Source organism: Colias croceus, chromosome 11 (assembly GCF_905220415.1).
Source record: "Colias croceus chromosome 11, ilColCroc2.1".
NCBI classification, from domain to species: Eukaryota; Metazoa; Arthropoda; class Insecta; order Lepidoptera; family Pieridae; genus Colias; species Colias croceus.
In genome coordinates this window covers 4415497-4428288 of record NC_059547.1, presented here as the reverse complement: position 1 = coordinate 4428288, position 12792 = coordinate 4415497, and positions in this window count along the sequence as shown.

Here is a 12792-nt window from a genome sequence, read left to right as displayed (position 1 = left end):
CTGCATAGATTTACTTCAAATTTTGCATGAATATTCCTTAGAGGTCGGGTGAGGATAGTTTATACATATTATCATGATATCACCTTCGGGGGAGGAGCTGTTATGTCGTGCTTTATTTTTCTTACCTATTCTGTGTACTACGACAGCGTGCAATTTAAAGACTCATGTTTAAATGTTGGTTTCGAGTAAGCCATGCTATTATCTAGCTTTACAAAATAAAAACTATGTCATTTACGTAATTTGGGCAGAGAAACAGAGTATTATTATAATTTTATAATAAATAGAAGATATTTCACACTTCCGATGCTATATTATGATTTAACGCAATATTTTTTTCTCTTATTTAATGTTATTGCAATTAAAATAAAATAAACAAATAATGTTTTATTTGTAAGATGGTTTCAAAATCTTATTGAAAATGTTAAGAAGCCTCTTATATTATATTAAATAAATATTAAAATAGTGTACTGCTGTCTGCATTCATATTCGATTAATTTCTTTTTGAACTTCTAGGATAATAAAATTATACAGATAATAATAGAAATAAATTTATTAGAAAATTTTAATTTAACAGTTTATAATAGCGTAGTTGAAAATTTGGCTCAAAACCATCATCCCTCACCAACATAATAATTCTAGTAACTTGTTCATCTGTAAAATATAAAATTTATAGATAAATACTAGTGGTCCGCCCCGGCTTCGCCCGTGGTACCTACATGTTTAAACTATCCTATCTCTCAAGTTGGATCGAACTGCACATGGTGTGCGAATTTTATTATAATCGGTTAAGTGGTTTAGGAGTCCATTGAGGACAAACATTGTGACACGAGATTTATATATATTAAGATTTATATTTAACACATAAATAATATTAACCGTGAACCGCTAAATCAATTGCATTGCATCCTTTGCTTATTAACTGTAATAAAATATACAATGATGCACATAATATAATATAATAATACAAGCTAAAAATACAAGTGATACAAATTATCCGTTCCGTCCTTAGTTTTAGTTCCGTCAGTTTCTATGATGTCTTAAAGATTTCTCAAAAGGCTTCGAATTGAGCAGAATTATCTTGTAGAGCTTTTGGAGTCTTTTGATTAGAATTTTATTGCACTTCACAAATAACAAAATATTACTAAACTAAAACAAATAGCTTTAACTATATAAAAACATAACGCAGATTGACATTTTCTTAGGATATTTGTTATCCAATAGATTTATAGGACTTTTAAGAACATAATTAAAAATCTTTTAAAAATTATCCTCTTGAAAACACACAATTTATATTTATTTTGATAGAAATATTATTTTCATGATTGATGATTGATGTCAAATGTCAAAAAAGTAAATAAAGAGGTTGCCATACGTGGAATTTTGGATTCCATGAATATGTAATTAATAGAACATTAATTAAACGATTGATATAAAAAATATCGAATTTGATTAAAATTAAATTAACTGCCATGTTTTTTTGTGCATAAAATTTGCTTTTTTTATATGCAATTGCAATTGTAATAATGCGAAAATTAATATAACTAATTTTAATTTACTATCTATTCCCTAAAACTAAGCTAAATTTCTTGGAAAAAGAACACTAAATTTTTTAGGTCTATACTATAGTTACTGATTGGTTACTGATAATCGTTAGTTACCGACCGATTTCGGTCGATATCGATGTCGATTAGTGTCGAGACTACGCCCACAGCTAACGCTAATTATTGACATAAGCTCATGACATTTTGGTAATGGTTCGATCACACTACCAACGACGCAGACGACCACGACCAAAGTTCCAATCTTGCCGAAATTTGTTGAAAATCAATATTAAAATCTCCCGTCATTCTGGTACTCAGGAATAAAAAAATTCGAGGTCAATTAATAAAAAGAAATAGGGTTTTTTGCGATTTTCGCCGAGACGGTAAGTTTATCATACAATCACCTGAACCAAAATTGTATATAATCTAATTATCTATAAAAAAGGTTAAATACATTTTTTTCTAGGAGCCACCGTTTCTATGAAAAACCTGTTTGTTTATCCATTGATCTCAAATTTTTTTTTTTCCAAACACCAATACGACAGGAAGTTCTTAAATTTCATTTTTAATTGTGTTTTGCACAATTTTATTTAATTGCGACTGGATGAAAATTTTGTTCGTGGTCGTCGTTGTCGTTGGTAGGGTGACCGAATCCTTATGCAAAACATCATACGCTTATGTCAATTTCTATCGATAACGTATTCTATTCCTTGGCGTTTTGCCGTTTGGCTAAGGCCCAAGGGATGTTATAAAAACAAAGAGATGACATTTATATTTACACTGAACTAATTAATTTAACAAGGGCTTAAATGAACAATCGTATTCATTATAAATAATCAATTTAAATCAACAGTAATCTCCCATAACTTGATGCACACACTAGACAGCAAGCGTATTCCGTTAAAAACATCGCAATTTTTGCATTTCCCCCGAGGGTATTGCCAAATTACAAAGCACTTGGCAAGAATAATTGCGAACGAGTGGTCGCGTGTAAGAAGCCGATGTATGTACGCATTATGTATCAATCACATTAGTATCTAATTAATATAATAATATTACCACCATTGAATATCACCGTTATATTTGTTGAAGTGCTACGAACGCGTGAGCTACGACTCGCGTGCGTAGCGCATAGATATCGTAGTAGTTTTGTACACAAATATCGCATTACATACTCGTATGCTGTAGTGATATGTACATAAAACGGAGAAACTCGATATAACACTTCAGAAGCTTTTATTACAGTCTAATAGTACTCCGTATATGGCACCTGTTGCCCAATTCTCCATTATCGTGTAAAAGAGAAAGGTGTACAGCCTTCCCACGACAAGGACCTCCCCGATGCGCATACATTACAGAACGCATTGTCGCCGACGCCGCCCGCTGGCCACACGCATACTCTGGCCTTTATGTGCGCCCAATAACACCAAAACCAATTGGAAAAAGGTTTAATTATATTCGCTTTAAAAAGCGTTATGTTTATTTAATAAACCTCTCATAAAATTTAATATTTCCATTTTACGTTTGTTGAATAATCATCGATATAGCGCCGTTCGTCACGCGGCGTTAAAACATTAACGAGCACTTTTTCTAACTTTTTTTATAAGTGATGCTATCCATTGAGTGCACTTATTTGGTGTTAATTTTAAATTAATCCAATACATCGCCGCGAGCGCATCTCCGCTCCAGAATCAGCATTAGCATGTTAATGAAGGGGCGGGCCCTCACCATGATTCCATACAAATCACGTCCTGTGTCTCCCACGCGGCACTCCTCCGCTGTGATATATGCGTTTTTTAATAACCAATTACATTGTCCACTTCACCTTTTTAACTTTTTTCAAATGATATCACTTGTTTACATGCAATTCTATATACCTAATACATAGCTTCTTAATTATCTAATCGACAATCTTAAGTTTTCATACGAAAGGCATTATGTATCATATAATATGTATTATGAAATACCTACGTTATAAGGTATTAGATCTCGGTCCTGCCGACAGTAGGGAGTTTGTTCTGGTATTGTTTAGGGTTCTGATTAACATAGTAACGAAGGGGCGGGGTCGGACAGTAACTCACGCCTGTACAAAATAAATAATTTGGATAGAGGAATGTGCTCCCTTAAACGCTTGTTTTACTTAAAATATAAAGGGTTTTTCTAAACAATTTTAAAGGTAATTCAAAATTTAAAAAATAAGTGAAACACTAATAAGTGATTCACATTATAGTAAGCGTTGCATCTTCATAGTGAAAATCTTAAAAACATTATTTATAAATATTCACTTAAATATCAGTAGGTAATCAATATATATTTAAAAAAATCAATAATAATTTACTGAGAACAATGACATACCTACACTCGTTCATGCTTTAAGAATGTATCCATAGGAAGTGATATTTATGGTATATCAATGTTAAAACATTTACAGAATGTACAAAATAATTGCTTACGTCCAAGTTTTATTCGCCACCAATTTATCACAAGTTGATTAAGTCCAAGATCTCGACTCCTGAACGTCCCGAAACCTTTATATTGTCTCTAATTTACACGCGCCGACCAATCAAGTATTGGAATAAAAAAACATTACTTTGGAATTTGCTTTTAGTTTTTGCGAGTAAGGAATGTTAATTGGTTATATTTCGGGAATTGAAGATAAGGACAATGATAATTTAAACAGTTAACACCTGAAATCTGATTTAGTGATTGTGGTTCTTTATCGTAGTAAACACGACATTAGTGGGTAGCTGTATATTACTTATCATAGAAAGGATTTAATGAACAAACTTCGCTATTTTTGTACAGTCCTTCCTTGCAAATATACAGATATATTCCGATTGGAATGAATGTGTAGGTAGTGTATATAATTTATTTTATATTGTAATAAATATCTAAATTTATATTTCACTGATTAGTGAATAGTTTAAATTCTTCAAATATACGCTTCAAAATTGACTCAATTTCAGGTGAAGTAAGTGCGAACTTACCTGCGTTACTTACCTGCGATCAAAATAATTAAAGCAATATAAAATAAAAAAAACAGCTAGGCCTTAAATAATTAGCAAACAGAAAGCATAAGTAAAAACGAAATAAAAATCCAAACTAGGTATACCAAAATAGAACAAATAGCTTAGAGCTTAATAATATCTATTAATATGAGTGTACCGACATAAGCATAATTACCATATTATGTGTAATAGAATAAAAATATTAAAAAAGTAAGATCAAAGAAACGTTAAGGAAGGCAATGAAAAGCATCGTTGAATCCCAGTGCAAGCTTTCAGGAAGCTTTGGAAAAAAACTGATACAATTAGTAAGTAAATATTCAGTTAATACAATTATACCCACATGGCTACATATATATAAAATAACAGAAGTAATTGATTACCAACAACCTTTGTATTCAGTGTATTAATATATTATGACAAACCTAATTAGAAAGGACATATGATTGATGAATTCGATTAAACAAATAAAAACACGAATATAAATAAACGTCGCATTTGTTTGAGCCCGCTCGTATGCGGTGGGTGGCATCTACATTTGTCACTGTTAACCAGAAGCTATATGCTCTGAGATCAGTGAGAAATAATACTATTAAAATAGTGCATACTAGATGGTATACACTGAAATATTAGTTAGATAAAATAAAACGAGAAATAATAATTTAGAAAATTAAATTGTAAATAATTTTCGGATTTCACATTTTCTTCGGATTCTACTTTTGGCAACAAATTTATTTAGTGACTTTTGTCGTATTATGTAGGTTTTTACTAATTGTAAGTATAATTAGTAAAAATGGACTACAATATTGGCATTGATGTAGCTTATGTATAAGAATAACAAATAAGCTACAGAAATACTTTCTGTTACCCGCTGGTTCTGCCGCTCGGAAAACCGCACGCTAGTATCAAATAAAACCAGTGCCAGCAGATAATAAAGAACACATTCAGCAGACAAATAAATGTCCACAAACTGTCGGAAAACTTTCATAACAGCTATTGTGGAAAGTTTTCCCATACAATAATAGTATCTAGACTCTAGAGGCATTTCTTAAAACGCGACAACATTTGGAAAATATCACCAATTATTGTGCAATAGTGACACAATATCACCAAGAATTACCTGTACTTAATGCATCACATTGTCACCAACGAGTATTAGTTTATAATATCGAGTATAACTGTCGCGTCCAACGATTAGTAGCTCTATATATCGAGTAGAACGCGGTGGCCGTTATCTTAGCAAACATCGAGTTCTATGCAAATGTAGTTTTTGCAAGTTCCAATTGAGAGAAGCAGAGTTACATCCAACGGTGGCGCTGGGTGGCCGAGATGCACATACATTGGGGACAATCAAATAAAATACGATATTAGTAACCTCAAACCTGGTTTCCACATGCGAATAAGAATAAAAACTCACTTGAACATTTATAGTCGTAGCCGTGTGGACGTGGAGGTTCGATATTAATTTATATAAAAATAAACAAATTCAACAAAGCAAAGTTATAGATGCAGTTATTCTCGTTAATCTTTATTAGTACTTATTCATTGAGTTCAGTTTATAATATGTACAAGAAGGTAAAATAGAAAAATTTAATATCGTTGACGCACAAGATCAAAATGACTCTACATACATAAATCAGGTCTTCTAAATCGTCTATATAATTGATATTTCATATAAAATCAAGAGATTATTAAAGTACATACCTACTTAGAGGAATTACAAACGAAAGAATTAATATTAAAATGAATAGACAGAATCATTTAAAGAGAATTATAATACAATAATTGTTACTAATTGTATACATAGAGGACAACGAAAGAACTCCACCGAACAACAACTAGTTTACATATTATAATATTCAAAATTGCTCTCAACGACTGAGTCATCCTCTGTCAGGACTTTATTCGGTTTGTTAAGGTAAAGTTTCTTCATAATAAATATATAATAATTTTTATAGAGCCTTTGCAGTTACTATTTTTTATGATCTTTGCCTTTTTTGCCTTAGAAGTTATTACTGTATTATATTATGAACTCAAGAAGATGTTTAATTATATTAGAAGAAAAAACTACATAAACGGTTTTAATTATCATTATACATGTATGTAATGAATGTAAGGATTTTATCATAAAATCGCCAAAAATACAGAACGTGCCACATGAATTTTCTTGTAATTTTCTTGGCTAACATTTTTTTTAGTCGAGTTGTGATTTTACCTGTCTTGAGTACCTACGACGAAATAACATACAATCTTTGACATAAAAATAATACAAATGTGTCGAAACCCTATAAGTATCTACTTACACCGCACAGTTTAAAACAAATACATCTATTATGGTACAATTCTCGAGCATTCGTAAGGACATCGCCTTAAGGCAATATTTTTTGCGCGCCACAACCCAATGCGACACGACAATAAATTAGATGCGTTGAAATGTTTGTGTTGTTGCCCCGTGGCCGCCGTCAACGACGCCGCGCGCGCATACATTAACGCACAATACCGCGGGGGGCGCCATTGTCCTCGCACTTCACACCCCACCCTTCCCCACCCCCTACCTACCTCCCCCTAATGAACGATTCAATATGAGACCTGCAATTACGAGATAAAAATCGACACATGTGTGGTCAGAAAGCCTCTTTGGATATTTTAAAATTAGACAGCAAAATTTGTTTAAACATAAATTTTCACTGTTAGAAGTTGCACGTCTGACTTTCTCATTCATTCCGATAAACAACACAAATTATTTCTTATAGAATAATTGCCGTAGATGATGAACTCATTCTGCATCAAGCTTAACCATTTCATAATACAATGCGCATTTAACGCACCAGTGAAAAAAATCGAGGCTACACTGCGATTAGGGTTCAGCACGCTCTAATTTAAGGTTTACGCGGGTTCTGTACCATCTAATGACCAGATAATGATGGCAGGTGTGCGAGGGCTGCACGCTAAACGCACACGCCAAGTGCCGACAAATCGATCCGATCGAAAACCTTTTCCAATTGTGGTAAAATAACAAGAAATGGTTATAACTTATTATTTGTATTTAACAAAAATATCCGTTCAACGTCGACAATGAGTTGAAATATTCAATCGCGATAAGTGTTGTTTATATTTACAAGATTTAAATTTTATCAAAAGTAAATTATTATGTAAATATGTTAACAATGAAGACATCATATTTGTGGGATGCAAATGGGAACAGTTGTAGATCATCAACTTTCCAACGGGTTGAACACGTGACAGCTGCCTTATGAGCTTCCGACTGCAGTTTTTCAGTAAACGTTTCATCATAAAAAATACGTTTTTTGCATCGAAATTTACCCCTTATATATTTAAGAATAGTGAAAGTATTAAGTACATAGACTATTCCTAAGCCCTTAACTACCTGAAAATTTGAATGTCAATATGTACTCAATTAATTGTTTATTTCTAAATTTTCAGCGACAACGATAAATTTATAGGTATACATAATATTTATCATAATGCTACACTGTTGATTTTTTCAGTTGATTACATTCCATAATGTAAGCGGAAGGAAAAACATATAAATCTTTATTATGCGTATATAGGTAGGTACGTGAACACATTACAAACATTGCTGATTTAATATATAATTGAAATTTTAATATGTATAAAGGACAAATTACATGAAATGCAAGCTGTTAGGACAAAAAGAAACTTTTTTGGGACCACCTGGTACGACACCCGCGCCAGTCCAGACAAAAACTCTAAGAAAAAACGTCATAATATTTGAATATTGATACAAAAAACAATTAAGGCTGCCGCACGTCACCTGTCGCGGGCACGAGATACACATTTGCATAGAAACAAAATTTATAAAAAAATACAATGCCTCGGTTATTTCTAACCATGGAATAGACAACGCATTCTAATTGTATGCGACTGGCGACTGATAGATTTTTTAAGGGCCCAGTCAACGCTTCATAAATTTTTATAAGATTTAATATGTTACATAGGTAATTCATCAGATGATTAAACCATATAACGAATATTAAAGTTATTGGTACCTGGCTTTTTAGTCGGAAATGTAAAGGTATATTATCCAAATATTTGAAAATATTCTAGTGCTTTTACTTGTAGAAAAAAATATTTCGATGTTGTACTTTAATTTTCACCTAATGCTACACAAAAACCTCTCAACTGTATAGTGATGATTTCGATTTGCATTTTACACATTCTTCGAGATGAAAGTCTTGTTTAAAAAACATACGTTGACACATCATTTTGCATCTAATCAAGAACAAGATTGTATAAAGATGCGTTCATCTCTATTGTATTAGTAGACAATTCCTTGTTGTGAATTTTCTAGCGGTGATATCATATAAATTGAATGCGATTACCTTAATCGTTTATATTTTTTAAAAGCTAAAGTATATCTGTGCAATAAATATTTACATTTTATTTATTAACATTATTATATGGACATTGGACATGGATTATTTCACGATCTAATTATGGAAATTAATGCTTTGGTCTATATTATATTTCTTATTTTTTATAGATAAGAGAAAAAGTATGTAATAATAATGTACATATAAATCAATATAAGAATCTTAGAGCTTTTATTTTATTTTCGGATCTCAGTTTGAGGTCCGTATAATTATCTCTTTTTTGCTTTCAATAAATATGTAATATCAATAATAATTAAGTAATTAAATAATAAGCTAATAAACATAATAACCAAAAAATTAGAAGCTGCGTAAGCGCACGCATTGTGTAGTCAGTAGCCTCGCCGCGGGCGTTCGTGCCATTCGCGTTCCAATTTTGAATGCAAATCAGAACCAAAGCAAAACAGACAATAAAAGCGTTAAGATCATGTTAGACCGTTCGCGTGTCAATAACTTGCACCCTCGGGATAACATTGAAAAGATCATTTTTTTCATAAATTACCTATCAATATCAGATCGTAACGATCGGAAGCTTCCGGTCTTCATGTAGGTCATATCCTCCAAAACAAAACAATTACGATGAATTTGATTAAATTGCACACTTATGCATTTATAAACAGATAAATAGAATGTATCCCTTTGCAAATGTTTTATTTGGCAACCACACTACATATTCAGCTATGATGAAATAGAATACAACTATAATTAATCCAGACAGTCTGATGAAACGCAGCGACTAGTGACGATATCCGCGTCATATTGCACGGGATAATTGTTGTGTACCACAAGTTCGGACAAGATCGAGCAGCAAGGCCGGTCAGTCACATTCGTGTTCTAAACCTCGTGCGTAACGTTGTGTAACGTGTGTTTATGACTCACTGGTCACTGGTTAATGTGAATCACTTTCACACCTTACGATAACCCCGGTTTAGATATAGGAAGCGCAGGAAGTCTGCCTAGCCGCTACCGCCCAGCGGTCACCGTATGAATCAGTACTAAGAATATCCTGCTGAGCTCCATCAATAAATAAAGGCCGTATCTTTAGAATTTAGTATGTATACAGTCTGTATGCGGTAATTTAATAACTCGATTGACCACGTTATTTATTGTCATACTCGTAGCTTGTAAACTGTAGAAGATAATAATATGAAATAACAGAAATAACATGAATTGTATATAGAGCTTTTTCTTAATCTCTTATAGGTACTTAGGTATATTTTCTGAAAAAAAAATTATTCAGTTATATAAATAACCAATAGACATATTCGTCGATGGACACCTTATTACAACCCTCTTCAGGTCATAGTCATCGGAATAAAGGAACCTACTACATTGTACACGTGCATTATAATATGTACAAAGCTTAGCCTAAACTCTGACCGCCAAATTAAACGAATGAAATTACGGTTACGGATAATAAAGCTGATGTAATTGGCTTCTACATCCATATTACGTGTGCAAGCATGTATCGGTCTCGGTTGTGGAAGACCCAATTTGTTGGTGGCACTAAATCATTTGGTAAAAGCGCCGCACGATCCAAATCGATTTGTCCAAATTATAGCGATACTATCAAACCGGCTTTATAACTGATATTAAACACATCTCTAATAACAACAAGCTGATTCAGCACAAAAAATAGCAAAATTGTTCAATACAGTTTTTTATTATTATTTTTCGGGCTGTTAGAAAATTGTTAAATATGTATAAAATACTTAGGTACATGAAGACAGGAGACTGTAATAACAAACGAGAAGTTCGTTGTATTTCGTATATATCCTGTGCATATATCGAAGGAGGAATCGGAGAAATATCATGGCTTGAAAAACAATTGAACATGACAGTATATTAAGAAAAAAAATAATTTTAATCACATTCCAATTTTCCCTAAGACTTTACCGGGTGTACGTAGGTATATGATTAATTAAGAATTGGGATTGACTGGCGGCTGCCATAGGGCGTATTCAGAAAGAAAGCTTGAAACTTATAAGCGCTTATAAGCGCTTATCGGCGCTTGTCAGGTGCCATATAAAATTTGTTTTGGTCTGCTTCATCGAACTAGCGTTGACAAGCGCCGATAAGCGCTTATAAGTTTCAAGCTTTCTTTCTGAATACGCCCATAGGCTTGAGGTAAATATTTTTTTTAATCCAAAGCACCCCTGACTCATGCCATATGTTTAGGTCGTTAACGGTAAATACTCCTTGCCTAATCTCTATATTATTGTTGGCAATACTAGACTAGGTTTTAGTGGTTTACCCACATTGCGAAAACATTAATGATATTTTTATTTAAATAGACGAATAAATTAGGAACATTTCATCTACCTATAGGTAGGTATTATGTGAAGCTAGGTATACAAAATATCTAGAAATTAAATACATAGATAACTACTACGAAAATTAATAGGATTATCTATTTGGTTTGTTATTAGGTGGACGAAAATTATGCCGGCCTTAAAAAAGGTTTCATTCGGTACTTATAAAGTGAAATTAAGTGTCAAATCGGGATTTGCAATAAATAAAAATAAATGATTATGATAAAAGCTCATGTCGCCGCCATATTATATTGCCAATGGTCATTTGTATAGTAGGTAGTTAACTTTTTAGTAATCGTACCATTGATTATTTTCATCAGTAGATTTTGACAAACGATAAACGGGCTAGGGTACTTTTATCTCGTCCACATCAAAACGCCATTACTGACGGTGCCTCGCCAAATGACAGACATAATGACGTACGATTTGTGCTGACACCATATTGCTATAAATATTGTACAAATTAACGGACCTCCTGTCGGCCACCTGCCCCTGTTGCTAATAGTTATGTCCATATGTTGACTGATACTATCCTTATGGAATTCGCTTTATCAACCAACCGTGAAATGTCATTATACAGCGATCAAACAATTTGCCGCCGACCCTCATGAGTTTTTTTTTTTTATAAAGCGAAATGAAAATCTCAGAAAATATCTACAAAATAGTACAAAATAGTAGCAGACGTGCTACATGCACTTACACTTACTCGTTGCGTTTGTAGTAACGATAACGATTTCGTACGTTAGCGTATGGTTAGCGTAGTTATTCTGTTTTTGTTCAATTTAAATATTTACGAAAAAAATGCGTTTATTTATCGGTTCCAATTAAAATAAAAAAGAATTAGGCATCATTAGGTACTTACCTATTTCATTAAAAAAAATATTTATTAAAACCTACCATATTGTTTTTATAATTTTTTACTAAGGATTTTAACACATGGTAGTAATTTAGATAAAGAATGCGATTATTGATCATTTTTAAGAGAAAGAGACCAGATTTTAAAATCCTAATTACTGCAGGCCTACAATGTAACTTTTAAATTCAACGTACAAGATGCACATCTGGAAAGGTTTAAGTAGTGAAATAACACGAAAACAATCATATTTTAAGGTATAATAAACATTAACTAAAACAGATGCTACTTTTACTAACATAATAACAATGACCAATAAACCATACCTTTATTTTCAGATTAGCACATCTGGCTCAATTGTCTGATAATAATTGATTTTGTCCAATGACTGAAAGATTTTCTTTAACATTTTTTGAAGAACTAATTATTTTGCTAGAAATTTATACATATATCCTTTCTCCTGATACCTACATACCATTAGGTACATACTTACCTTAGTACTATTGTGACTAAGTATTACCAGTTACCACCTATCCTACTCACTTTAGAATTCATAGTCCTACACAAAATTGATGTTAAATGATAAAATAATAATACCTGTCTATAAAACATAGAATTCTAAAATATTCACATATGATTAACAATCCCGAATGCAAGATATTTGTTTTC